The following is a 25910-nucleotide window of genomic DNA, read 5'->3' on the forward strand; positions in this document are numbered from 1 at the left end:
GGAAGTCCAAATGCTTGGTTTTTGTTTGTTTGTTTGTTTTACCAAATATTAAGGTATTTGTGGTATAAGATATTTTGCAGACTTCAGCTTTTCTGAGCTTTTTCTATATTTTCACTCATCCATTAAATTTCAAACTCCATTTCTATTCAGTATCTGAACTGCCATTGATCAACTACTAACTTCACTTTTTAAATTTAATGAATTCCTTTCTTTGGTACCAAAATACAGTAAATGTCTTTCAGCTTTTGTTCCTTCACTATATCTGTTGGTTTCTTGGGGAGCCATTTCTAAATAGTAGGACATAGTAATCTAGGTTTGTTTGGAAGAAATATAAATTTTAGTGCTTCATACAATACTTATGGTTTTCTATATTGAATAGTAATTAAATTAGACATCTACAAATAGTAATTGGGAACGGTGAGGTTTGGTCTATTTAACTATGACCCGTATTCAGAAATTAGTCTTGTAATGATGTCCTTATGGTATTATACCACCTATAATCCTGTTTGTCATTGTCTTAAAACTAACCCATATGCAATATTTGTGTTTCTCTTTCTGACTTATTTTGTACGACAGACTCTAGGTCCATTCACGTCACTACAAATGACCCAATTTCATTTCTTTTTATCGCTAACATTCCATTGTATACATATACTACATCTTCTTTATCCATTCATCTGTCAATAAACATCTAGGCTGCTTCTATGTCATAGCTATTGTAAATAGTGCTGCAGTGATCATTGAGTAACATGTGTCTTTTTGAATTATGGTTTTCTCAGGATATACGCCCAAGAGTGGGATTGCTAGGTCATATGGTAGTTCTAGAACCTCCAACCTGTTCTCCATAGTAGCTGTATCAATTTACATTCCCACCAACAGTGCAAGAGGGTTCCCTTTTCTCCACACCCTCTCCAGCATCTATTGTTTGTAGATTTCTTGAGAGTGGCCATTTTAATTGGTGTGGGGTGATGTGTCATTGTAGTTTTGATTTGCATTTCTCTGATAATGAGTGATGTTGAGTGTATTTTCATTTGTTTGTTAGCTATCTGTATGTCTTCTTTGGGGAAATGTCTCTATATCTTCTGCCTGTTATTTGATTGGGTTTGTATTTTTTTGATATTGAGCTGCATGAGCTGCTTGTATATTTTGGAAAGTCTTTTTCAGATACAGGTGGTCGGTGTTAACAGTTAAGGACTGCAAAGCCAAGCCCTTACAGTATCCCTGGATGCATTTGTTCCCATGGGATCAAAATTATTGATTAAAGCCATGTCCACATTAGGTTTCTGGTGCCTTTAGACATAACTTGCCATTCTTGTGAGATGCAGTTGTTTCTCTAAACAACAGAATTTATCTTTCTATCCCCATACCTTTTGGTTTGCATGATACACCCTTCTCTGGGAGAGTTGCCTTGGTGTCATAGAAAGGACAAGCTGCTCAGAGTTCACATTCCAACTCGCTGCCTGCTCCCTGATGTTAGATGAGGAGCAGGACTCAGAGTCCCGATTTCCTTTGTCTACAGAACAGGTGCAGGGATGTGTCCCTCACAGGTTTTCATTGGGACTGAAATGAAGGAATGTATATAGAGGCTCATGAACAATGTGTCATGGTCAGCACCACCTCTGTCTCTCTCCTTCCCTTCTGACCTCACAATTCACTCTGGCCTTTTCCTGCTAAAAGACATAAGGTAGATTTTTCAGAAGTATATTTATAGTCCCACGTTTTCCCACTGCCCTTGCAAAAGAACTGAAAAAAACTAGAATAAATAAACAGAAGCAGTAGAAAGCAAGCATAGACTCTGTAGGCCTTCTCTTGGTCTATTACTTCTATATAGTGTTTTCATTGAGTGTCAGCATTAATATTCCAGTATTGTCAGGATGAATTCCAGCCTTCCCTTGGGAATTGCAGTGTTTCTTTCTAAATTGGTTTTAGAGTAATATATAATTTGCCTCCATAAGAGTATCTAAAACAGTGTTCTCTATTCAAACTAAAAATGATACCCATGGGCCATCTGGCCCCTTAAGTTTTTCAGCTGGTGTATATGTGACGCCAGAATTCTGAGGCGAAATATAGGGGAAAAATAGTCAACTGTTTGGTTTTAAGACCAACACAATGTCCCTGGTACATTTTGAAAACATGTGGAGAATTGCTTCACCTTTTATCTTTTCATCCAGATGTTTGATTTAATGTAGACATTCACTAGCTTAGGAGTCTGGTATCAGCTCCAAAGGATTTTCATCTTACGCCATGAATCCACCATTTTAATTCTCTCTAGGTGAACAGTTTGTCTAACTTCAAAAACAGTCACAAAGGCCACCAGTCCTGACCTGGGCCTTTGAGCAATTTTGAGATGCACCAAGCTTTGTTTGCACTGAAGAAAAAAAAAAAAAAGCCTCTTTGAGCATGGATTTCGTGTCTTTATGTAGGGCAGTTCAATATTCAGCCCATTCTTGAAGCATTAACATTCTTTTGATATGAATCAGTCCCCCAGGCTGCCCAAATGGCAAAAGAATACCTCCAGTATCCATTTAGTCTTTCAGCTGATGTGTTTTGAGTATATATTTGCTTACTTTTTATTGGAGTATAATTCCTTTACAGTGTTGTGTTCCTGCTGTACAGCAGCATGGAGCAGCTATGTGTGTATATATATCCCCTCCCTCTCAAATCTCCCTCCCACCCCCACCCCCATCTAGGTTACATAGCGCACCAAGCTGAGCTCCCGCTACACAGCAGCTTCCCACCAGCTCTCTACTTTACACATGGTAGTGTACATATGTCAGTGCAGCTCTCTCAATTCATCCCACCTTCTTCTTCCCCCACCCCCCGCCATGACATACACATTTTTAATTGCAGTTATTACTACTTTCACTTTGTAGATTTCTTATGAGTCATAGGAAGTTTTTCTGAATATCTCCTATTATCAAGAAAATTCAGTGATAGGAGAACTTCCAGTTTACAGAGAGTTGGATTTGAAATTCAGAACATTTTTCACATCGAAATCCTGTGGTCTTAGAAGGGAAGCTCAAGCCCCACTACGAAAGCAAGCATGTGAATCTAACATAGTTATTTACTCTGAGACACTGCAGAGCCCTCAGTAGGCTCAGACACCAGGAGGGGGAGTGCTCTGTGTTTTCCAGGGTCATTTGGCCGTGGGAGCCTCTTGCCAGGAAAGCTCCTCATGGGCCTGGCATTCTGCAGAACACACTTCAGAAAATGCTACGCTTTATCTTCTCTAAGCTTGTTCTCATTCCTAAGAATCTATTAGGTTGGTACAAAAGTAATTGCAGTTTTGGACTGCAATTTTTAAATTTTGTACCATGAATTTTAAATCATTATAACTAGGCTCCAACACATCTTTATTAATCAAAATAGGAACCATTACAATCAACACATTTTTGCCAAAAAGAAATGTTTGTTTATTCCTGTAGCATGCTTCAGGATTCTACAAACTCTTGGAAAGCATTTTCTGCATCCTGCTGCTTGTGGAAGCACTTTTCCTGCAGAAAATTGTCGAGCTGCTTGAAAATGTGGAGGTCAGTTGGTGAGAGGTCAGGAGAAGGAAATGGCAACCCACTCCAGTGTTCTTGCCTGGAGAATCCCAGGGACGGGGGAGCCTGGTGGGCTGCCGTCTGTGGGGTCACACGGAGTCAGACATGACTGAAGTGACTTAGCAGCAACAGCAGGTGAATATGGCAAATGAGGCAAAACTTTGTAGCCCAATTCATTCAACTTTTGAAGTGTTGGTTGTGCAACGTGTGATCAGGTGCTGGTATGGAGAAGACAACAGAATGGGCCCATTCTGTTGACCAGTGCTGGCTGAGGCGTTGCGGTTTTCAGTGCATCTCATCAATTTGCTGAGCATACTTCTCAGATACAGTGGTTTCACCAGGATTCAGAAAGCTGTAGTGGATCAAATGGGAAGCAGACCACCAGTGATCATGACCTTTTCTTGGTGCAAGTTTGGCTTTGGGAAGTGCTTTGGAGCTTCTTCTCAGTCCAATCACTGAGCTGTTCATTGCTGGTTGTCATATAAAATTCACTTGTCGCACGTCACAATCCGATCGAGAAATGGTTCATTGTTGTTGCATAGAATAAGAGAAGATAACACTTCAAAATAACAATTTTTAAATTTTTAGTCAGCTGTGAGGCACCCACTTATTGAGCTTTTTCACCTTTACAGTTTGCTTCAAATGCCAAACAACCACAGAAAGGTCAACATTGAGTTCTTGGGCAACTTTTCGCGTAGTTGTAAGAGGATCAGCTTCAATGATCCTCTCAATTGGTCATTGTTAACTTCCGATGGTCAGCCACTGTACTCCTCATCCTCAAGGCTCTCGTTTCCTTTGCAAAACTTCTTGAACAACCACTGCACTCTACATTCATTAGCAGTTTCTGGGCCAGATGCATTGTTGATGTTTTGAGTTGTCTCTGATGCTTTATGACCATTTTGAACTCGAATAAAAAATCACTCATCTTTGCTTTTTGTCTAACATTATTTCTGTTGTCTAAAAGAAATATAAATTAAACCACAAGTAATATCTCATTAGCAAAAAATCATAAAGTGAGACATGCACATTAAAATGATGTATAGCAGAACCACATTTATTTAAGAATGTATTTCAATATCAAACGACAAAGTTCAACAATTGTAAAACTGAAATTACTTTTGCCCCAACCTAATACACTAAATTCAGCTTGTGATATTTTCAGTTTTAAATGACAGGTAGATGAAAATTAAAAAAAGACTAGATCAGAAGTGGAATTAGTGTTCCCAAGAAAAGCCAGTGTGTATTATACTTCATTGGGCTTCCCTGGTGGCTGAGATGGTAAAGAATCTGCCTCCAATGCAGGAGACCTGGGTTCGATCCCTGGGTTGGGAAGATCCCCTGGAGGAGGGCATGGCAACCCATTCCAGTATTCTTGCGCGGAGAATCCCCATGGACAGAGGAACCTGGTGGGCTGCAGTCCATGGGGTCGCAAAGAGTCAGACACAACTGAACGACTAAGTGCACAGCATACACACCCATTATACCTATCAGCAAACCCCGACTTACTCTGCATTCTAGACTCACTATGGTGGCAGCTGATTCCTAGTCACCTCTCTAATGGGACATGCCTCATCCACTTCTGAACAAGAAGCTGCCCAACCTCCACCTTCCAGGCAGTGAAAACTTGAGGGAAGAGAATAGGCCTAGGTAGGGGAAAAAATGTGTGTTGTGAGTCTAGGAGTGTAGTTTCCTGCAGTTCAGAAGACCCAGGTTCTACCCTTGGTTTGGGAAGATCTCCTGGAGAAGGAAATGGACACTCCAGTATTCTTGCCTGGAGAATTCCATGGACCAGAGGAGTCTGGCGGGCTGCATACAGTCCATGGGGTCACAAAGAGTCGGACACAACTGAGTGGCTAACACTTTCATGAGTCTAGGAGTTTTGAGACTTAAAACAACAAATTCAGCTTTTTTCTCCTCCACTCTTCTTTTTGAAAGACTTATTTATTCTCTTTGTGGCTGTGCTGGTGTTCACTGCAGCGCATGGGCTTTCTCTAGTTGCAGTGAGTAGGGGCTACTCTTCATTGTGGTGCGCTGGCTTCTCACTGCAGCGGCTTCTCTTGTTGCGGAGCACAGGCTCTAGGTGCAGGAGCTTCAATAGTTGTGGTTCTCGGGTCCAGAGCACTGGCTCAGTAGTTACGGCACACGGGCTTAGCTTCTCCTTGGAATGTGGAATCTTCTGGTCTGGGGATCAAACCCAAGTCTCCTGCATTGGCAGGCGGATTCTTAACCAGTGGACCACCAGGGAAGCCCCTCTCCTCCACCCTTATCTCCAGTGAGTGAAGGGGAATACCATGCCGTTGGGCTGACAAGAGGGAGAATGGGTTGTTTCTGGGGCCACTAGATCCCAAGGCTGCAGTGATTGTCCTTAAAAGCCACCAAAAGAAACAGATAGATAGAATTAAGATCACTTGGAAACTGTCATCTTCTATATATTATTCACTCAGTCTAGACATCTAGGTCATAGAATGGAGACAGGTAGATCAGAAAGATTTTGATGCATTTTTTGTGAAACTGTCAGATTTATTTTAGAAATCTGGGAGGGATCTCATTCAATAGTTCTATAGTATGAAATGTTTATTTTGTTTTAATAGCATTAAAAGCCATGACCACCACTAAACCATAGCTAATTCTCACCTCTCTATAAAGAACATGTTTGCAGTCTTTGGGATTTTTAACCATGCTCATTTTTCTCTTACTTGCAACTCCCAAATTCTATAATCTTCAGTGTGTGAAGCTTAGACTAGTTCTGCAATATGTAGGGAACATCAAAGTCTTGATGCCTGTGGGTGGTGTGTGGGGGAGACGAGGATCCCTCTTTCCTGTGCTTTCTTGGTTGCATGTGGGCCATTAAAGGATCCAACCTGGAAGAAGAGAGATGACAGAATGCAGGAAATTGGGGTCAGCAGGCTGGGGGACAGCATTCTATAGTCCTCTTCCATCACTAAGTATCAGCAAACTTAAGTGCAGGGGAAGAACACCACCAGAGTCAACCACACTGTGACCAGTTTAATGAAAGTGAGATTCCTGAGCCCTTTCTTTTTCTCCAGTTTAATTAAGATACAATTGGCATATAACACTGTATGAGTTTTAGGTATGCAACATAAGGATTTGATATACATGCTGCACAGTAAGTTTAGTTAACATCCATCATACTTACACATTGGCTTTTGTGTGTATGTGTGATAAGAACTTCAGGATCTGTTCTGTCAATAACTTTCAAATGTACAATATAGGCAAACCTCAAAGATAACTGCAAGTTTGGTTTTCCAGATCACCGCAATGAATCAAATATCACAATAAAGAAAGTCGCATGAATTTTTTGATTCCCCAGTGCATATAAAAATTATGTGTACAGTGTCCTGTAGCCTGTTAAGTGTGCAGTAGCATCATGTCTAAAAAACAGTGTGTGCACATGCTAAGTCACTTCAGTCATATCCAACTCTTTGCAACCCCATGGACTGTGGCCCACCAGACTTCTCTGTCCATGGGATTCTTCAGGCAGGAATACTGGGGTGAGATGTCATGTCCTTCTCCAGGGGATCTTCCTGACCCACGGATTGAACCCGTGTCTCTTAGATCTCCAGCTTTGGCAGGCGGGTTCTTTACCACTAGTGCCGCCTCTGCTGCTAATTTAAAAATGCTTTATTGCTAAAATATGCTAACCATCATCTGAGCCTTCAGCATGTTGTAATCTTTTTTCATGGTAACAGAAGATCTGATCACAGTTCAGCATAGCAAATATAATAATAATGAGAAGTTTGAAATATTACGAGAATTACGAAAATGGGACACAGAAACATGAAGTGAGCAAAGGCTATTGGAAAAATTGTCAATAGATTTGCTAAGTACAGGGTTCCACAAACCTTCAATTAAAAAAAAAACAATACCATCAAAAAACAATAAAACGAGGCATGCCGGTATGGTACTGTTAACTATAGTCACCTTGCTATACCTGTGCACTCGGGGACTTACTCATCTCACAACTGAAAGTTTTTACCCTTTTACCATGTTCACCTATGTTTCCATTTCTTAAACTCGGAGTTGCTTTCCATTGAGGAGTGTGGGGTTCCTAGTGGAAAGTACCTGTGGCTTATGTTGCAGAGATTGTCCCACAAAGTGGGAATTCACCGTTGCAAGAGAACTTCTATTATTGATGTTAGCTGACCTCTGACAATGGAATTAAAACTGTAATTAGAGTTAGGTGGTCTCTTTCATTCTGTTTCTCATTTTCTCCACTTGAAAATGACCCTCAGGGACTTGACTGTGATACTATGAACATAAATGGCAGTATCGTCATCGTCATTTAGTCACTCAGTCATGTCTGACTCTGTGACCCCATGGACTGTAGCCCACCAGGCTCCTCTGTCCATGCGATTTTCCAGGCAAGAACACTGGAGTGGCAGTATGAGAAAATGTTAAAGTGCATGGAGCCCTTAAGATGGGACTGTAACTCGTTCCCTGGGAAGCCTCCCACTTACAAAGTAGCAACCTACTCTTAAGTAGAAACTTTTCCCTGGCACAGCCCCTAAAATTCACCAACAGGTCTGTGGCAGTAGAGATCCTGCTCCCAAGATCAATGATTGAATAAAAATGGCAGCACTCCCAGCCTTACGGCCCTTACATACCACCACCTTACCCCACCCCCACCCCCTGCCACCACCAAAAAAAAAAAGATTAAATTAATAGATTGCATTTATCAGTACATCCTGTCCATTGGCATAAATCATTGAGAATTAAGCAAGCCAAAAAATATTAAGAAAATAAGTCACTTTTTCTCTTATTCCTATTTTGTTGGGGAGGCGGGGGGTAAGGGGCTGGCTCAGGCGGTAAAGAATCTGCCTGCAATGCAGGAGACTTGGGTTTGATCCCTGGGTCAGGAGGATCCCCTGGAGGAGGGCATGGCAACCCACTCCAGTATTCTTGCCTGGAGAATCCCATGGACAGAGGAGCCTGGTAGTCTACAGTCTCATGGGGTCACAAAGAGTTGGACACAAATGAGTAACTAACACTTTCACTTTCAAGGGGTTTGATGTTATCAGAACCTTAAATCAATCCCAATTAATGTTAAGTTAGAAAGTAGGCATTCTGATTTTTTTTTTTTCTCACAGATTGTTTTACAGCATTCATACATGTATTCGTTATAACTCCTCCTATGTAACTGAAAATCAAATGTCATGTCTAGGGTTGAGGTCTTTAGAATCAGTCTGGCTTTTTTATTTATTTATTTTTAACGGAGGATAATTGCTTTACAGTGTTGTGTGGGTTTCTGCCATACGCCGACATGAATCAGCCATAGGTATACATACATTCCCTCCCTCCTGAACCTCCCTCCCATCTCCAACCGCATCCCACCTCTGTAGATTGTCGCAGAGACACAACTTCCCATTAGCTAAGTATTTTATATATGGTAATGTAGGAACCTGGAATGTCAGGTCCATGAATCAAGGCAAATTGGAAGTGGTCAAACAAGAGATGGCAAGAGTGAATGTCGACATTCTAGGAATCGACAACTCAAATGGTCTGCAATGGGTGAATTTAACTCAGATGACCATTATATCTACTACTGCGGGCAGGAATCCCTCAGAAGAAATGGAATGGCCATCATGGTCAACAAGAGTCCGAAATGCAGTACTTGGATGCAATCTCAAAAACGACAGAATGATCTCTGTTCATTTCCAAGGCAAACCATTCAGTATCACAGTAATCCAAGTCTATGCCCCAACCAGTAATGCTGAAGAAGCTGAAGTTGAACTGTTCTATGAAGACCTACAAGACCTTTTAGAACTAACACCCAAAAAAGATGTCCTTTTCATTATAGGGGACTGGAATGCAAAAGTAGGAAGTCAAGAAACACCTGGAGTAACAGGCAAATTTGGCCTTGGAATACGGAATGAAGCAGGACAAAGACTAATAGAGTTTTGCCAAGAAAATGCACTGGTCATAACAAACACCGTTTTCCAACAACACAAGCAAAGACTCTACACATGGACATCACCAGATGGTCAATATCAAAATCAGATTGATTATATTCTTTGCAGCCAAAGATGGAGAAGCTCTATACAGTCAGCAAAAACAAGACCAGGAGCTGACTGTGGCTCAGATCATGAACTCCTTATTGCCAAATTCAGACTGAAATTGAAGAAAGTAGGGAAAATCACTAGACCATTCAGGTATGACCTAAATCAAATCCCTTATGATTATACAGTGGAAGTGAGAAATAGATTTAAGGGCCTAGATCTGATAGATAGAGTGCCTGATGAACTATGGAATGAGGTTCGTGACATTGTACAGGAGACAGGGATCAAGACCATCCCCATGGAAAGGAAATGCAAAAAAGCAAAATGGCTGTCTGGGGAGGCCTTACAAATAGCTGTGAAAAGAAGAGAAGCGAAAAGCAAAGGAGAAAAGGAAAGATATAAGCATCTGAATGCAGAGTTCCAAAGAATAGCAAGAAGAGATAAGAAAGTCTTCTTCAGCGATCAATGCAAAGAAATAGAGGAAAACAACAGAATGGGAAAGACTAGAGATCTCTTCAAGAAAATTAGAGATACCAAGGGAACATTTCATGCAAAGATGGGCTCGATAAAGGACAGAACTGGTATGGACCTAACAGAAGCAGAAGATGTTAAGAAGAGATGGCAAGAATACACAGAACTGTACAAAAAAGATCTTCATGACCCAGATAATCACGATGGTGTGATCACTGACCTAGAGCCAGACATGCTGGAATGTGAAGTCAAGTGGGCCTTAGAAAGCATCACTACGAACAAAGCTAGTGGAGGTGATGGAATTCCAGTTGAGCTATTTCAAATCCTGAAAGATGATACTGTGAAAGTGCTGCACTCAATATGCCAGCAAATTTGGAAAACTCAGCAGTGGCCACAGGACTGGAAAAGGCCAGTTTTCATTCCAATCCCAAAGAAAGGCAATGCCAAAGAATGCTCAAACTACTGCACAATTGCACTCATCTCACACGCTAGTAAAGTAATGCTCAGAATTCTCCAAGCCAGGCTTCAGCAATATGTGAATCGTGAACTTGAATGTTCAAGCTGGTTTTAGAAAAGGCAGAGGAACCAGAGATCAAATTGCCAATATCCGCTGGATCATGGAAAAAGCAAGAGAGTTCCAGAAAAACATCTATTTGTGCTTTATTGACTATGCCAAAGCCTTTGATTGTGTGGATCACAATAAACTGGAAAATTCTGAAAGAGATGGGAATACCAGACCACCTGATCTGCCTCTTGAGAAATTTGTATGCAGGTCAGGAAGCAACAGTTAGAACTGGACATGGAACAACAGACTGGTTCCAAATAGGAAAAGGAGTAGGTCAAGGCTGTATATTATCACCCTGTTTATTTAACTTCTATGCAGAGTACATCATGAGAAACGCTGGGCTGGAAGAAGCACAAGCTGGAATCAAGATTGCCGGCAGAAATATCAATCACCTCAGATATGCAGATGACACCACCCTTATGGCAGAAAGTGAAGAGGAACTAAAAAGCCTCTTGATGAAAGTGAAAGAGGAGAGTGAAAAAGTTGGCTTAAAGCTCAACATTCAGAAAACGAAGATCATGGCATCCGGTCCCATCACTTCATGGGAAATAGATGGGGAAACAGTGGAAACAGTGTCAGACTTTATTTTTCTGGGCTCCAAAATCGCTGCAGATGGTGACTTCAGCCATGAAATTAAAAGATGTTTACTCCTTGGAAGGAAAGTTATGACCAACCTAGATAGCATATTCAAAAGCAGAGACATTACTTTGCCAACAAAGGTTCGTCTAGACAAGGCTATGGTTTTTCCTGTGGTCATGTATGGATGTGAGAGTTGGACTATGAAGAAGGCTGAGTGCCGAAGAATGGATGCTTTTGAACTGTGGTGTTGGAGAAGACTCTTGAGAATCCCTTGGACTGCAAGGATATCCAACCAATCCATTCTGAAGGAGATCAGCCCTGGGATTTCTTTGGAAGGAATGATGCTAAAGCTAAATTCCAGTACTTTGGCCACCTCATGGAAAGAGTTGACTCATTGGAAAAGACTCTGATGCTGGGAGGGATTGGGGGCAGGAGGAGAAGGGGATGGCAGAGAATGAGATGACTGGATGGCATCACTGACTCGATGGGTGTGAATCTGAGTGAACTCCGGGAGTTTGTGATGGACAGGGAGGCCTGGCGTGCTGTGATCCATGGGGTCGCAGAGTTGGACATGACTGAGTGACTGAACTGAACTGAACCACAACTTTCATTCATCTGTCAAGGGTCTAGGTCACTTCCCTGTCCTGGGTATTGTAAATAGTGCTGCAATGAACATTGGGGTCCACGTGTCTTTTTCAATTATGGCTTTTTCAGGATATATGCCCAGTAGTGGGATTGCTGGGTCATATGGTAGTTTTATTCCTAATTTTAAAATAAATCTACATATTGTTCTCCATAGTGGCTGTATCAGTTTACATTCCCACCAGCAGTGCAAGAGGGTTCCCTTTCTTCCATATCCTCTCCAGAATTTATTGTTTGTAGTTTTGATGATGACCATTCTGGCCGGTGTGAGGTGATAGCTCATGGTAGTTTTGATTTCTTATTGTTGTTCAGTCACTAAGTCATGTTTGACTCTGCAACCCCATGGACTACAGCACACCAGGCTTCTCTGTCCTTCACCATCTCCTGGAGCTTGCTCAAACTCATGTCCATTGAGTCGGCAATGCCATCCAACCATCTCATCCTCTGTCACCCCCTTCTCCTGCCTTCAGTCTTTCCCAGCATCAGGTATTTTCCAATGAATCAGCTCTTTGCATCAGGTGGCCAAAGTATTGGAGCTTCAGCATCAGTCCTTCCAGTGAATATTCAGGGTTGATTTCCTTTAGGATTGACTGTTTTTATCTCCTTGCTGTCCAAAAGGACTCTCAAGAGTCTTCTGTAACACCACAGTTGAAAAGCATCAATTCTTTGATTTGCATCTCTCTAATAAGTGATGTTGAGCATTTTTTCATGTGTTTATTAGCCATCTGTATGTCTTTGGAGAAATGTCTGTTTAGGTCTTCTGCCCATTTTTTGATTGAGTTGTTTGTTTTTCTGATATTGAGCTGCATGAGCTGCTTATATATTTTAGAGATTAATCCTTTGTCAGATGCTTCATTTGCAATTATTTTCTCCCAGTCTGAGGGTTGTCCTTTTAACTTGTTTGTGGTTTCCTTTGCTGTACGGAAGTTTTTAAGTTTAATTAGGTCCCATTTATTTTTTATTTTTTTCCATTACTCTAGGAGATGGGTCATAGAGGATCTCGCTGTGATTTATATCAAAGAGTGTTCTGCCTATTTTTTCCTCTAAGAGTTTTATAGTTTCTGGTCTTACATTTAGGTCATTAATCCATTTTGAGTTTTTGTGTATGGTGTTAGTGTTCTAATTTCATTATTTTACACATAGCTGTCCAGCTTTCCCAGGACTGCTTATTGAAGAGATTATCTTTTCTCCATTGTATATTCTTGCCTCCTTTGTCAAAGATAAGGTGCCCATGGGTGTGTGGGTTATCTCTAGGCTTTCTATCTTGTTCCATTGGTCTATATTTTTGTTTTTGTGCCAACATGATGTGATCTTGATGACTGTAACTTTGTAGGATAGTCTCAAGTCAGGAAGGTTGATTCCTCCAGCTCCATTCTTCTTTCTCCAGATTGCTTTTGCTATCTGGGGTCTTTTGTGTTTCCATACAAATTGTGAAATTTTTTGTTCTAGTTCTGTGAAAAATGCCATTAGGTAATCTGATAGGGACTGCATTGAATCTATAGATTGCTTTGGGCAGTATGATCACTTTCACAATATTGACAGAATCAGCCTGGTTTTGAATCCCAGGTCTGCACTTCTTAGTTTCATCATTTGAGCAAGAATGCCTCTAATCCTGTTTCCTCATCTGTAAAATAGAGATAACAGCAGCACCCTCCTCCTGGGGTTATTGTGAGGATTCAGTGAGATGACACACGTCCATGTCTGTTCATGGACACATGCCCGTGGTGTTCAGTCCGTCTTAGCCGCTGAGGAGGGAGACCCGCAGCTACAGTTACGGTGGTGCTTGTGTTCTTTCTCACCAGACCCTGTGTGAGGATTTGGTTTATAACATATATTTGCTGCAGCAGTGTTCCACACCTGAGGGAAAAATCCAAGCCTGTATAAAACACATTTCTGTCCTGGCAGCTCAAGCGCAAGTTGGAAAAGAATTTCCAGACAGAGCATTTCAGAAGGGAGTGAGTTTATTAAGAGCAGGGAGTGGAGGTAATGAAGGCGCTGCGAACTCAGTGGGCTGACCTCCTGACACCCCAGAGAGAGCCGACAGGATGCTATTAGAATAGCGGGCTGGCTCAAGGGAGAGCAGAGGCTTTTTGTGGGTTAATGGTCAATCTTTATAGCCTCAAGACAAAGGAAATTCCTGCTGGAAGGGTGGTATTAGGTGATTTGTTTGAGTGCTGTAGGGTAAGTACAGGGGTGGGCATTTTTGCCTCATTTGGGGTCAGGAAGCTAGCTGGTGATGATCAGGGTGGATGGGAGCTTTCAGCAACAGTTACAAAGGGGCTCAGTCAGCCTCAGAGGTGGCCTGGGTTCTGGACTCTGTGTCTCTAGCCTTGGTGCAAAGCCTCGCACTTGAGGCCTTGGGATAGGACTCCACAATTTCTACATTTATAGAGTGCCTACCCTGAATTGGACACAACTGAGCAACTGAACTAACTACCCTGAGTTAGTTACATGGCCCTGCTCCCTAAGATCTCAGAGTTTCAAAAGGGTTCAGTCCTCAGTCGTGTCTGACTCTTTGTGACCCCATGGACTGCAGCACGCCAGGCTTCCCTGTCCATCACCAACCCCCAGAGCTTGCTTAAACTCATGTCCATCAAGTCAGTGATGCCATCTAACCATCTTATCCTGTCGTCCCCTTCTCCTGCCTTTAGTCTTTCCCAGCATCAAGGTCTTTTCCAGTGAGTCAGTTCTTCGCATCAGGTGGCCAAAGGATTGGAGCTCCAGCATCAGTCCTTTCAATGAATATTCGGGACTGATTTCCTTTAGGATGGACTGGTTGGATTTCCTTGCAGTCCAAGGGACTCTCAAGAGTCTCCTCCAGCACCACAGTTCAAAAACATCAATTCTTCAATGCTCAGCTTTCTTTATGGTTCAGCTCTCACATCCATACATGACTACTGGAAAAACCATAGCTTTTACTGGATGGACCTTTGTCCATAAAGTAATGTCTTTGCTTTTTAATATGCTGTCTAGGTTTGTTACAGCTTTTCTTCCAAGGAACAACCATCTTTTAATTTCAAGGCTACAGTCACCATCTGCAGTGATTTTGGAGCCCAAGAAAATAAAGTCTCACTCTTTCCATTGTTTCCTCATCTATTTGCCAAGAAGTGATGGCACCGGATGCCATGAGTTTCATTTTTTGAATGTTGAGTTTTTTTTAATTTATTTAATTGGAGACTGATTACTTTACAATATTGTGGTGGTTTTTGCCATACATCGACATGAATCAGCCATGGGTGTACATGTGTTTTCTGAGTGTTGAGTTTTAAGCCAAGTTTTTCACTCTCCTCTTTCAGTTTCATCAAGAGGCTCTTTAGTTCCTCTTCGCTTTCTGCCATAAGGGTGGTGTTATCCGCATATCTGAGGTTATTGGTATTTCTCCCTGCAATCTTGATTCCAGCTTGTGCTTCATTCTATCTGGCATTTCGTATATAAGTTAAATAAGCAGGGTGAAAACATACAGCCTTGATGTACTCCTTTCCCAATTTGGAACCAGTCCATTGTTCCATGTCCAGTTCTAACTGTTGCTTCTTCACCTGCAAACAGATTTCTAGAAAGGGACATCAGTTCAGTTCAGTTCAGTCACTCAGTCATGTCCGACTCTTTGCGACCCCATGAATCGCAGCATGCCAGGCCTCCCTGTCCATCACCAACTCCCGGAGTTCACCCAGACTCACGTCCATCCAGTCAGTGATGCCATCCAGCCATCTCATCCTCTGCCATCCCCTTCTCCTCCTGCCCCCAATTCCTCCCAGCATCAGAGTCTTTTCCAATGAGTCAACTCTTCGCATGAGGTGGCCAAAGTACTGGAGTTTCAGCTTTAGCATCATTCCTTCCAAAGAACACCCAGGGCTGATCTCCTTCAGAATGGACTGGATCTCCTTGCAGTCCAAGGGACTCTCAAGAGTCTTCTCCAACACCACAGTTCAAAAGCATCAATTCTTCAGCGCTCAGCTTTCTTCACAGTCCAACTCTCACATCCATACATGACCACAGGAAAAACCATAGCCTTGTCTAGACGGACCTTTGTTGGCAAAGTAATGTCTCTGCTTTTCAATATGCTATCTAGGTTGGTCATAACTTTCCTTCCAAGGAGTAAACATCTTTTAATTTCATGGCTGCAGTCACCATCTGCAGCGATTTTGGAGCCCAGAAAAATAAAATCTGACACTGTTTCCACTGTTTCCCCATCTATTTCCCATGAAGTGGTGGGACCAGATGCCATGATCTTCATTTTCTGAATGTTGAGCTTTAAGCCAACTTTTTCACTCTCCTCTTTCACTTTCATCAAGAGGCTTTTGAGTTCCTCTTCACTTTCTGCCGTAAGGGTGGTGTCATCTGCATATCTGAGGTTATTGATATTTCTCCTGGCAATCTTGATTCCAGCTTGTGCTTCTTCCAGCCCAGCATTTCTCATGATGTACTCTGCATATAAGTTAAATAAGCAGGGTGACAATATACAGCCTTGATGTACTCCTTTTCCTATTTGGAAAGGGATGTAGTAGATTGTTGTTTAGTTACCAAGTCATGTCTGACTCTTTGAGAGCCCATTGACTACAGCACACCAGACTTCCCTACCTCTCACCAGCTCCGAGAGTTTGCCCAAGTTTATGTCCATTGAATCAGTGATGCAATCCAACCATCTCATCTTCTTTCACCCTCTTCTTCTGCCTTCAATCTTCCCAGGATAGGGGTCTTTTCCAGTGAGTCAGCTGTTCTCATCAGGTGGCCAGAGTATTAGAGCTTCAGCATCGGTCCTTCCAATGAATATTCAGGACTGATTTCCTTTAGGATTGACTAACGTTTGATCTCCTTGCTGTCCAAGGGACTCTCAGGAGTCCTCTCCAGCACCACAGTTCACAAGCATCAATTCTTCAACACTCTGCATTCCTTGTGGTCCAGCTCTCACATCCATACATGACTACTGGAAAGAATACAGCCTTTGACTAAATGGCCCTTTGTTGGCAAAATGATGTCTTTGCTTTTTAACACACTGTCTAGATTTGTCATAGCTTTCCTGCTAAGAAGCAACCATCAACCATCTTCTAATTTCATGGCTGCAGTCACTGTCCACAGTGATTTTAGAGCCCAAGAGGAAATCTGTCACTGCTTCCATCTTTCCCCTTCCATTTACCATGAAGTGATGGGACCGGAAGCCATATCTTATTTTATTTAATATTGAGTTTTAGATGTAACAGACAGTTGCAGTCAAATCCTGTACCTGTGGCTGTGCCAGCCCCAAGCAGGGCGGGAGCACCCAGAGCAGGGGATTGAGTTTGAATGTTGAGTTTGCATGAAAACACATGGTTCTCTTGGAGGCGTGACAATTCATTAATGCACTTTGGAAAGATGAGGTCAGGCATTAGACAGGCATCTGCCATAAGCAAAGAAAAACTCATTTTTATCAACTGACTTGTCCCTTTGAGAACAATTTTCAGAAGGGTTAAAATTTGGTAAGTGAAAAGGGTCTTAAATCTGGTGCCCCTTTTCAGAGGCATCACGAGTTGGTGAAGGGTTTACAGTAGCTTCCACTTGGAGCTTTTATTTTTGAAAAGTGGGGAGGAGTTGAAATCTAGCAAACTTCCCTCCTGCACACCCTTTCCCCAAATCTCTGCTGAGTGACACGACAGAGATGGGTCATGCTCCCCTCCTGCCCAGGCAGGCCAGCCCCCCTGGTGAAGGTGTGAGAGGCCTGCCATCCAGCCTCTGTGGGCTGTGGTTCCATGTGAATAGGTGATCACAGGGCGTGCATGCTGCAGAGAACCTGGAACTTTATGAGAAACCAAGTCCTGACTTACTGAGCTGGGGCCCAACCTCCTTTCTGTCTTTCACTGAGCTGCTGACCCTCATGGACTCAGGGCAAGGCATGACTTTAAACCTTAGTAGATGCAGTGGAATGCTCTGCTACCTTTAAAAATCTGGTTCTTGAAGACCATTTAATGGCATGCAAAAACCATTCATGATTTAATGTTGCATGAAAAAGCAACTCGTGAAACTGCACATAAAGTATCATTCTAATTTTGTTTTTATAAATATTCATATGGCTTATAAAAGTAATCATGGATATATACAAATGTAAAATAAACCAAAATGTAGCAGTGGCTGTATCGCAGCAGTAAAATTTTTAAATTTCTTTATGTATTTTCAAAAATTTCTGCATAGACCCCTGTTCCATGTAGACAGAAATATTAATTTCATGACTTTTAGTTAGCTGGAATTAGCCCTAAAGAGGCTCTCTGTTTTATCCAGTTGCCATGTCAGCCCTGGACTAGATAGGCATTTTAGCAGGATGCCTAATACTTAATTTCTAAATGCTGAAGACCTGTGATTAAGCAGTGTTTGTTTCTATAAATGTGCGTGTGCTAAGTTGCTTCAGTGGTGTCTGATTCTTTGCAACTCTATGGACTGTAGCCCACCAGGCTTCTCTGTCCATGGGATTCCCCAGGCAAGAATACTGGAGTGGGTTGCCATGCCCTCCTCCAGAGGATTTTCCTGACCCAGGGATTGAACTCACATCTCTTAGGTCTCCTGCATTAGCAGGCAGGTTCTTTACCACTAGCGCCACCTGGGAAGTCCATTCTGCAAATATAAACTATCAAGATGAAATTTTCTGACTTTACTTGAGAGACTAACTAGGTAGAGCTAAGGAGATGTCAATGAATTCTGTGAACATGCCCAGAATATTTTCAGTTATTTTTGCCTCAAGACGTGGGTGAAGCAAGTTGTAGATGAAGCCTACCCTGGGTCTTAAAAAAACAAATCACAGAAGATACAGCTGAAGGAGAAATGTGGCTTCTTTCTGGAGACCTTGAACAGACAAATATTGTAAAACACTTTCCTTTGTCTTTTGGCCCAAAGGGCATCACCTGCATTGGTTCAGCATTTGTTCACCCAGGTCTGCCTGTGGGAAAGAAGACAGAATTGGCTCTGGCCATCCCATTACCCTTATCTTACCCTTGGGGGCAAGTCCCCTTATCGTAGGGACCTTCCAGGAAGCTTGAGCACCTGCTATGTTCTGAGCCCTAGAGAGGCAGTCAAATGAGAGCAGAGCCCTCAAGGAACTCAGCTGGCCGGGGAGTTGGACCTGTAAAAAGAAAATCCTAATAAATGCCACACGGTCAGTGGCGCTGTGCCCAGGGCACTTTGAAGGCACCTGGCTCAGGCCTGAGGGCTGGGGAGGGTGATTCAGGGCAGGCTCCCAGAAGATATAATGGTCCAGGTGATTCCGCAGGATGAGCAGTAAACTCCCCAGGCAAAGGGAGAGGTAGCGAAAGGGCACATTGCCAGAATAAAAGCCATCTGATAACACACAAAAACCCTAGCCATTTAGGATGTTTTGGGGTGATTGTTGCCGTGGTGAAAGCCGGGCCCCCGGGCATTGCACCTCTGTGCACTGGCTGGTGGATTGATGAGACCTGCAGTCCAGCCTTTGGTAAAATGCTGTTGTTTAAACGTGGGATCAACTGTACATACATTTCTAAACTCAGTCCATCATTGGTTGGGTAAGACAGCAGCTTCTAATCAGAGAATCCTGGAGCTCCCAGGTGGAGAAGGAGCTAAATGTCACCAGGACCAGACCCCCTTCCTAGTGCCATCTCCTCAGCGGCAGTGATGGTGCAGAGGCAGGCAACCCAGGGCACACGCAGCCCAGACAGGAGATCCAGGCAGAGGCTCCTCTTTACGCCCCGAGTTTCTTGGCCCCACCTGGGGTTTCCTTGCACAGACGGAGCCCTCTTTTCCTCACATGTCATTTGCACCCTCTTCAAGTGGGGATGGCCTCTGCTGACCTCAGGAATTGCCTCTGCTGGCTCCTGGGAGCCAAATACTCGGCCCTGTAGATTTCTGAGACTCTGGACTACAATTATTAGTTCCTTCCATTTTAGTCACTAAAATGCAGTGGGACTTTTTAATGCTGATGGGAAGGTGCCCATGAACAGATTAGAATGGTCCACTTGTACACAGCAGCCTCCCAGCCTGAGCCAGCAGAGCCCTCTCCCTTTATGATGTCCCCTCTCCCCTCAGCACACTTCCTTTTCTGTCACTTTCACCAGATGATGTGGGAACTCATGTCTGATGTACCTGGTTATTCACTTTTCAGTAAAGAGTTAAACAAAATAAGCTCTCAAGTAAATGTTTAAGTGAATAAACATCCACCATTTATACTATGTCTCCTTTCATAAAGGACTTAAGGCAGTGTACATGGATGTATGCTGTACAGGTATCTTATCTGAAAATAGATAATACATGGATCAGAAGTAGAGAAAATACCCACTAAAAGGAAGATCAAGACCCAGGGGAAAGTTTAAACATCAGCATAACAGACTGCAGAATTCTACATAGTCTTTAGAAATGAGCCAAAGATTTGGCTCCGAGCTTCCTGGAAGTCAAGGTAAATAGGAAAACACAATCGTCATGTGCTTGATATTTCTTTGTTGATTATACCTCATCTTCTCAGAAGACAAGACTTCAATGAAACTGATGTCTGAAAGAACTTTTTTTTAATCGAAGCATTGTTGATTTACGATGTTTCAGGTGTACAGCAAAGTGATTCAGTTATACAGATTGAACTTGCGTCTCCTGCATTAGCGGGTGGATTGTTTACCGCTAGTGCCACCTGGGTAGCCCATATATGTGTGTGTGTGTGTATACACACAGTTTCTTTTCAGTTTCTTTTCCATTATAAATTCAATATAGTTCCCTGTGCTATATGGTATAAGTCCTTGTTATTTATTTTACATATAGTAGTGTGTATCTGTTAATCCCAAATTACTAATTTATCCCCTCCAGTCCCCCTTTGGCAACCATATGTTTGTTTTCTATGTCTGTGAGTCCATTTCTGTTTTGTAAACAAGTTCTTTGGATCATTTTGTTAGAGTTCACATATAAGTGATATCATATGATAGTTGTCTTTGTCTGACTTCACTTAGTATGATCATCTCCAAGTCCATCCATCTTGCTGAAAATGGCATTATTCATTCAAAAATGAATTATTTCATTCATTATTTTATGGCTAATAGTCCTGTGAGGGTGTGTGTGTACGAGTGCCACATCTTTATTCATTCATCAATGAACATTAGGTTGCTTCCATGTCTTGGCTACTGTAATAGCACTGCTTTGAACATTGGGGTGCATGTATCTGCAAATTAGAGTTCCTGTCTTTTCTGGATACATGGCCAAGAATGGGATTGCTGGGTCATATGGTACCTCTATTTTTAGTTTTTTTTTTTTTTAAGGAAACTCCATATTGTTCTTCACAGCAGCAGCACCAATTTACATTCTCACTAACAGTGTGGAAGGGTTCCTTTTTCTACACATCCTCTCTGGCATTTATTTGTGGACTTTTTGATGACAGCCATTCTGACCAGTTCTGTTAGCGATGCTGAGCATCTTTTAATGTGCCTGTTGACCATGTGTATATCATCTTTGGAGAAATGTCTATTTAAGTCTTCTGCCCATTTTTTGATTGGGTTCTTTGTGTGTATTTTGGAAATTAATGCCTTGTTGGTTGCATCATTTGCAAATATTTTCTCCCATTCTGTAGGTTGTCTTTTAGTCTTGTTTATGGTTTCATTTGCTATGCAAAGGCTTTTAAGTTTAATTAGGTTCAGTTTATTTTTTCTTTTGTTTCCATTACTCTAGAAGATGAATCCAAAAAATATATGTTGCTATAATTCATGTCAAAAAGTATTTTGCCTATATTTTCCTCTAGGAGTTTTATAGTATCTAGGAGTTTAGAGTATACTAGTCTTACATTTAGGTCTGTAATCCATTTTGAGTTCATTTTTGTATATGGTGTTAGAGAATGTTTTAATTTCTTTTTTTTTATATGTAGCTGCCCAGTTTTCCCAGCACCACTTATTAAAAAGACTGTCCTTTCTCCATTTTATATTCTCTTTTGTTGTAGATTAATTGACCATAAGTGTGTGGATTTATTTCTGGACTCTATTCTGATGCGTTAATCTGTCTGTTTTTATACCAATACCACACTGTTTTGATTAGTGTAATTTTGTCATATAGTCTGAAGTCAGGGAGTCTGATTCCTCTAGCACGGTTGTTCTTTCTCACAATTGTTTCGGCTGTTTGGGGTGTTTTGTGTTTCCATACAAATTTAAATTTTCCCAGTTCTGTGAAAAGTGCCATTGGTAATTTGGTAGGTAGTGCATTGAATCTATAGATTGCTTTGGGGGAGGTATGGTCATTTTAACAATATTGATTCTTCCAATCCAAGATCATGGTGTATCTTTCCATCTCTGTCATCTTTCATGTCTTTCATCAGCATCCCGTAGTTTTCAGAGTACAGGTGTTTTGCCTCCTTAGGTTTATTCTTAGGTATTTTATTCTTTTTGATGTGATGGTGAAAGAACTTTTCTTCCTAGGTCTCCAAGAGAGGATATCATGTAATGGTGTCTTCACGAACATTCATATGCCAAATCTCCAAAACATAAGATGGTTCCTCAGAGGGTCCCTCAGTGCAAGTGGAGGCAGAACACCAGCAGATTCATGAAAGCAACAAGGCAGGGCAGCCTAGTGGCACAGAAGTCTTATCTAAAGTCAGATCTGGGTTTGAATCCTGGCTATTTCCCTTACTAGCTGTGTGAACTTGGCCAAGTTAATCTCACTAACCCTGAATTTCTCACACACAAAATGGAGATAAGTCCTCCTCTACACGGTGGTTGTGAGGGTTAGATAATCCACATCAGGCGTTTAGCTCATCTCTGGGATGTACTTGGCAAAGTCATGTGATAGTTGTTACTACTGCTTTATCATCTGTATGAGAGGAAGTAGAATGTAGTTCAAGTTCACAGGTGGTCTGATTTGGTGCAGGGATCAAAACTAGCACAGCTACAAAAGTGGATTGACTATGTGTCCGTAAGTTAATGTCCACATAGAACATTTTCCAGCTAGGTTTAATAGAAATTGAACAGAAGAGTTGACTTTTTGCTCTGGACTTGGAGTCAAGGTATTGGGGTTTCAGGTCAAAGGAAGAACTGAATATTCTAAAATTCAGCTGAGCAGATGCTAGAATTGACATACAATGGAAAACTAAAGAGCTTAAATGAGACTTTTGACCAAATGGATGGCCAGTGCCACTGGTTCATGGGGGTGAGTCATGGAAACACCAAAAAACAGGGTCTGGATTTTGCCTGGAGAAGTTCCCAGCCCTCTCTGCCAAAGAACAAAGAGGCAGGTGATAGATATGAGCTAGATTTTCTCTTATTTTTAATTCTCAAATGCAAAAGCTTATTATATTATGATTGTAAAATAATTCATTTTCATTTGAATGAAGTTCAAAACATACAAAGAAGTATAAAAAAACTGTCCTCAACACTCAATGATCTCAACAATCAATGATAACCATTTAATAACATTTTAATATATATCCATTTTCTATGCACATAGATACCATCTATGTTTGTATGTATACATAATTTTTTACTGAGTCTTTTAATCAGTCTTTTAAATGCCTCCATTTTCATCTTAAATGGCTGCCTAGTAGCCCCTGTGTAGATCTATGTAGTATATTTAATCAATTCCCTATTAAGCACATTTTTAACACTGTGATGAATATTCTTGTGAATATGCCATTGAACCCTTGAGCCCAAAAGATATTCAAACCCGGAGTTTCCAACACAGAAAAATCCTAGTGATGTGCCAATTAATAGAAAGTATTTACCTGGGTGGCCAGAATTTTTCCTAGGGGACAGACTACCTGTAGTCTACACAGCAGTTATTCTAACACCAAAGTGATGAGAGTGCCAGATGAGATGCAGGAGGTCGATGAGGGACACCTCTTTGTCTGTATCCTGAGCCCCCTCTCCCTGACATCATTCAGGGAGCAATTCCTGGACACCTGTTAGAGGCCAGGCACCAAGGACTCAGCCCTTGACATAAGGAAGTAGCTTGGTAATATCCATGGTGATTGACATTCAACTGCCAGTCCTGACTGCCTTAAGAAGCTCACAGTAAATACAGGCTGGCCTGCAGACCTCTCTAGTTTCCATAGAATAACAAAGTTTGCATCCTTAGATTATACTTAAAATCTATCCTTAAAATATGGTGGCCCTCTAATGTAATCCACAGATCAAAATCCTAGGGGGTGGGGAAGGGGAAGGCCTTTGGAGATTGTAATGTGCCCCCTGGGACAGGTGTCCCCATTGAATTGAGATTCCCTGCCTTCACCCCGAAGACACTCCGTTGGAAAGGAAGAGTTGCCTTTCATCCCTTACATCATCCCTCACCATGCAAGGGGCAGGGCCACCAGCTGAGAATCCCTGTGTTAACAGTTCACGTGAAATTGTAGAGAACACCCTCTGCCTAGAGAACACCTCCTGCCTGACGGGAGACACCCTCCAAACATGAGACCTTCACCCAGCCAAGATGCATCTATCACCCAGGAGCTTCTGGATTTAATGTTAAGATTTTTTCTTTTTTAGCAGTTTGAAGAGGTCTTCTATTTTTTAATTGAAGTACAGTTAATTTATAATGTTGTGTTAGTTTCTGGTGTACAACAAAACGATTCAGTTATACATATATTTTTTCATTATAGTTTATTATATTGAATATAGTTCCCTGTGCTCTACAGCATGTGCTTGTTGCTTATCTATTTTATATGTAGTAGTGTGACTCTGTTCATCCCAAATTCCTAATTTATTCCTCCCCCACTTTTCCCTCTTGGTGACCGTAAGTTTGTCTTCTAGGTCTCTGAGTCTATCTCTGTTTGTAGATAAGTTCATTTGTATCATACTTTAGTCTCCACATATAAGTGATATCATATGGTATTTGTCTTTCTCTGACTTATTTCTCATAGTAATCTCTAAGTCTATCACATTGCTGCAAGTGGAATTATTTCATTCTTTTTATGGCTGTGTAGTATTCCATTGTGTGTATGTGTGTATAATATATACACACACACTACATCTTAGAACCCAGGTCTCCTGCATTGCAGGCGATTCTTTATTGTCTGAGCCACCAGAGAAGCCATCTATATCTATATATATATATAGAGAGAGGCATACCACATCTTTATCCATTCCTCTGTTGATGTACACTTAGGTTGTTTCCATGTCTTGGCTGTTGTAAATAGTGCCACTATGAACATTGGGGTGCATGTTATCTTTTCAAATTACAGTTTTCTCCAGATATATGCCCAGCAGTGAGATTGCTGGATCATATAGTAACCCTGTTTTTAGTTTTTTAAGGAACCACCATACTGTTTTCCATAGTACCCACCAATTTACATTCCCACCAACAGTATAGAAGGTTCCCTTCCCACACACCCTCTGCTGCATTTATTCCTTGTAGACTTTGAATGATGGCCATTCTGACCCTACCTCATTGTACATAGTTTTAGTTTGTATTTCTCTAATAATTAGCAATGGTGAGCATCTTTTCATATGCCTAATGGCCATCTGTATGTATTCTTTAATGTCTATTTAGGTATGCAGAAGTCTTCTATTTAGAAAGGAAGTGAAAGTGTTAGTTGCTCGGTTATGTCCGATTCTTTGCAACCCCATGGACTGTAGCCTACCAGGCTCCTCTGTCCGTGGAATTCTCCAGGCAAGAATATTGGAGTGGGTTGCAATTTCCCTCTCCACAGGATCTTCCCGAACCCAGGTGTCCCACATTGCAGGCAGATTCTTTACCATCTGAGCCAGTCTTAAGTATAATTCTAAGGTACAGTGGTCAAGAGCACAGCCTATAGGGACCCCTGGATTTAAAGCCCAGCTCAGCCAGGTGCTGTCTTCGTGAACAAGTTATTTAACCTTCCTGAGCTTAATTCTCTGACATGCAAAACAGAGATGATAATGGCCCCACAGCTGTTTAATGTAACTTCCACAGGGTGGCTGTTAGGATTAAATGAGACAGTCCATGTGCAACATGGCACACAATGAATAATAAACGTTAATTGTCATTAGGGTAAATGTTATTATGAATGATTCTCAAGGTAATCCAGTAAGGTGCATACATCATGTGTTACTATCCCCATTTTGAGAGAAGAAAACCAGCTCAGAGCATACTCTTCCCAGTAGTCACCCCCCTCCCCCCCGACGCCAGCCCTGAAAGACACATGCAGTGACACAGGCTTCCTTC

At 41.7% G+C, this 25910-nt stretch overlaps 1 protein-coding gene across 16 annotated transcripts in view; it reads left to right on the plus strand.

Moving 5' to 3' along the window:
- Window positions 1-25910, plus strand: part of ANKS1B (ankyrin repeat and sterile alpha motif domain containing 1B) — a 1156394-nt gene that overhangs the window by 1117445 nt on the left and 13039 nt on the right. The gene's annotated exons all lie outside the window — the stretch shown is intronic.

The sequence above is a fragment of the Bos mutus genome, chromosome 5 (genome assembly GCF_027580195.1).
Source record: "Bos mutus isolate GX-2022 chromosome 5, NWIPB_WYAK_1.1, whole genome shotgun sequence".
NCBI lineage: Eukaryota > Metazoa > Chordata > Mammalia > Artiodactyla > Bovidae > Bos > Bos mutus.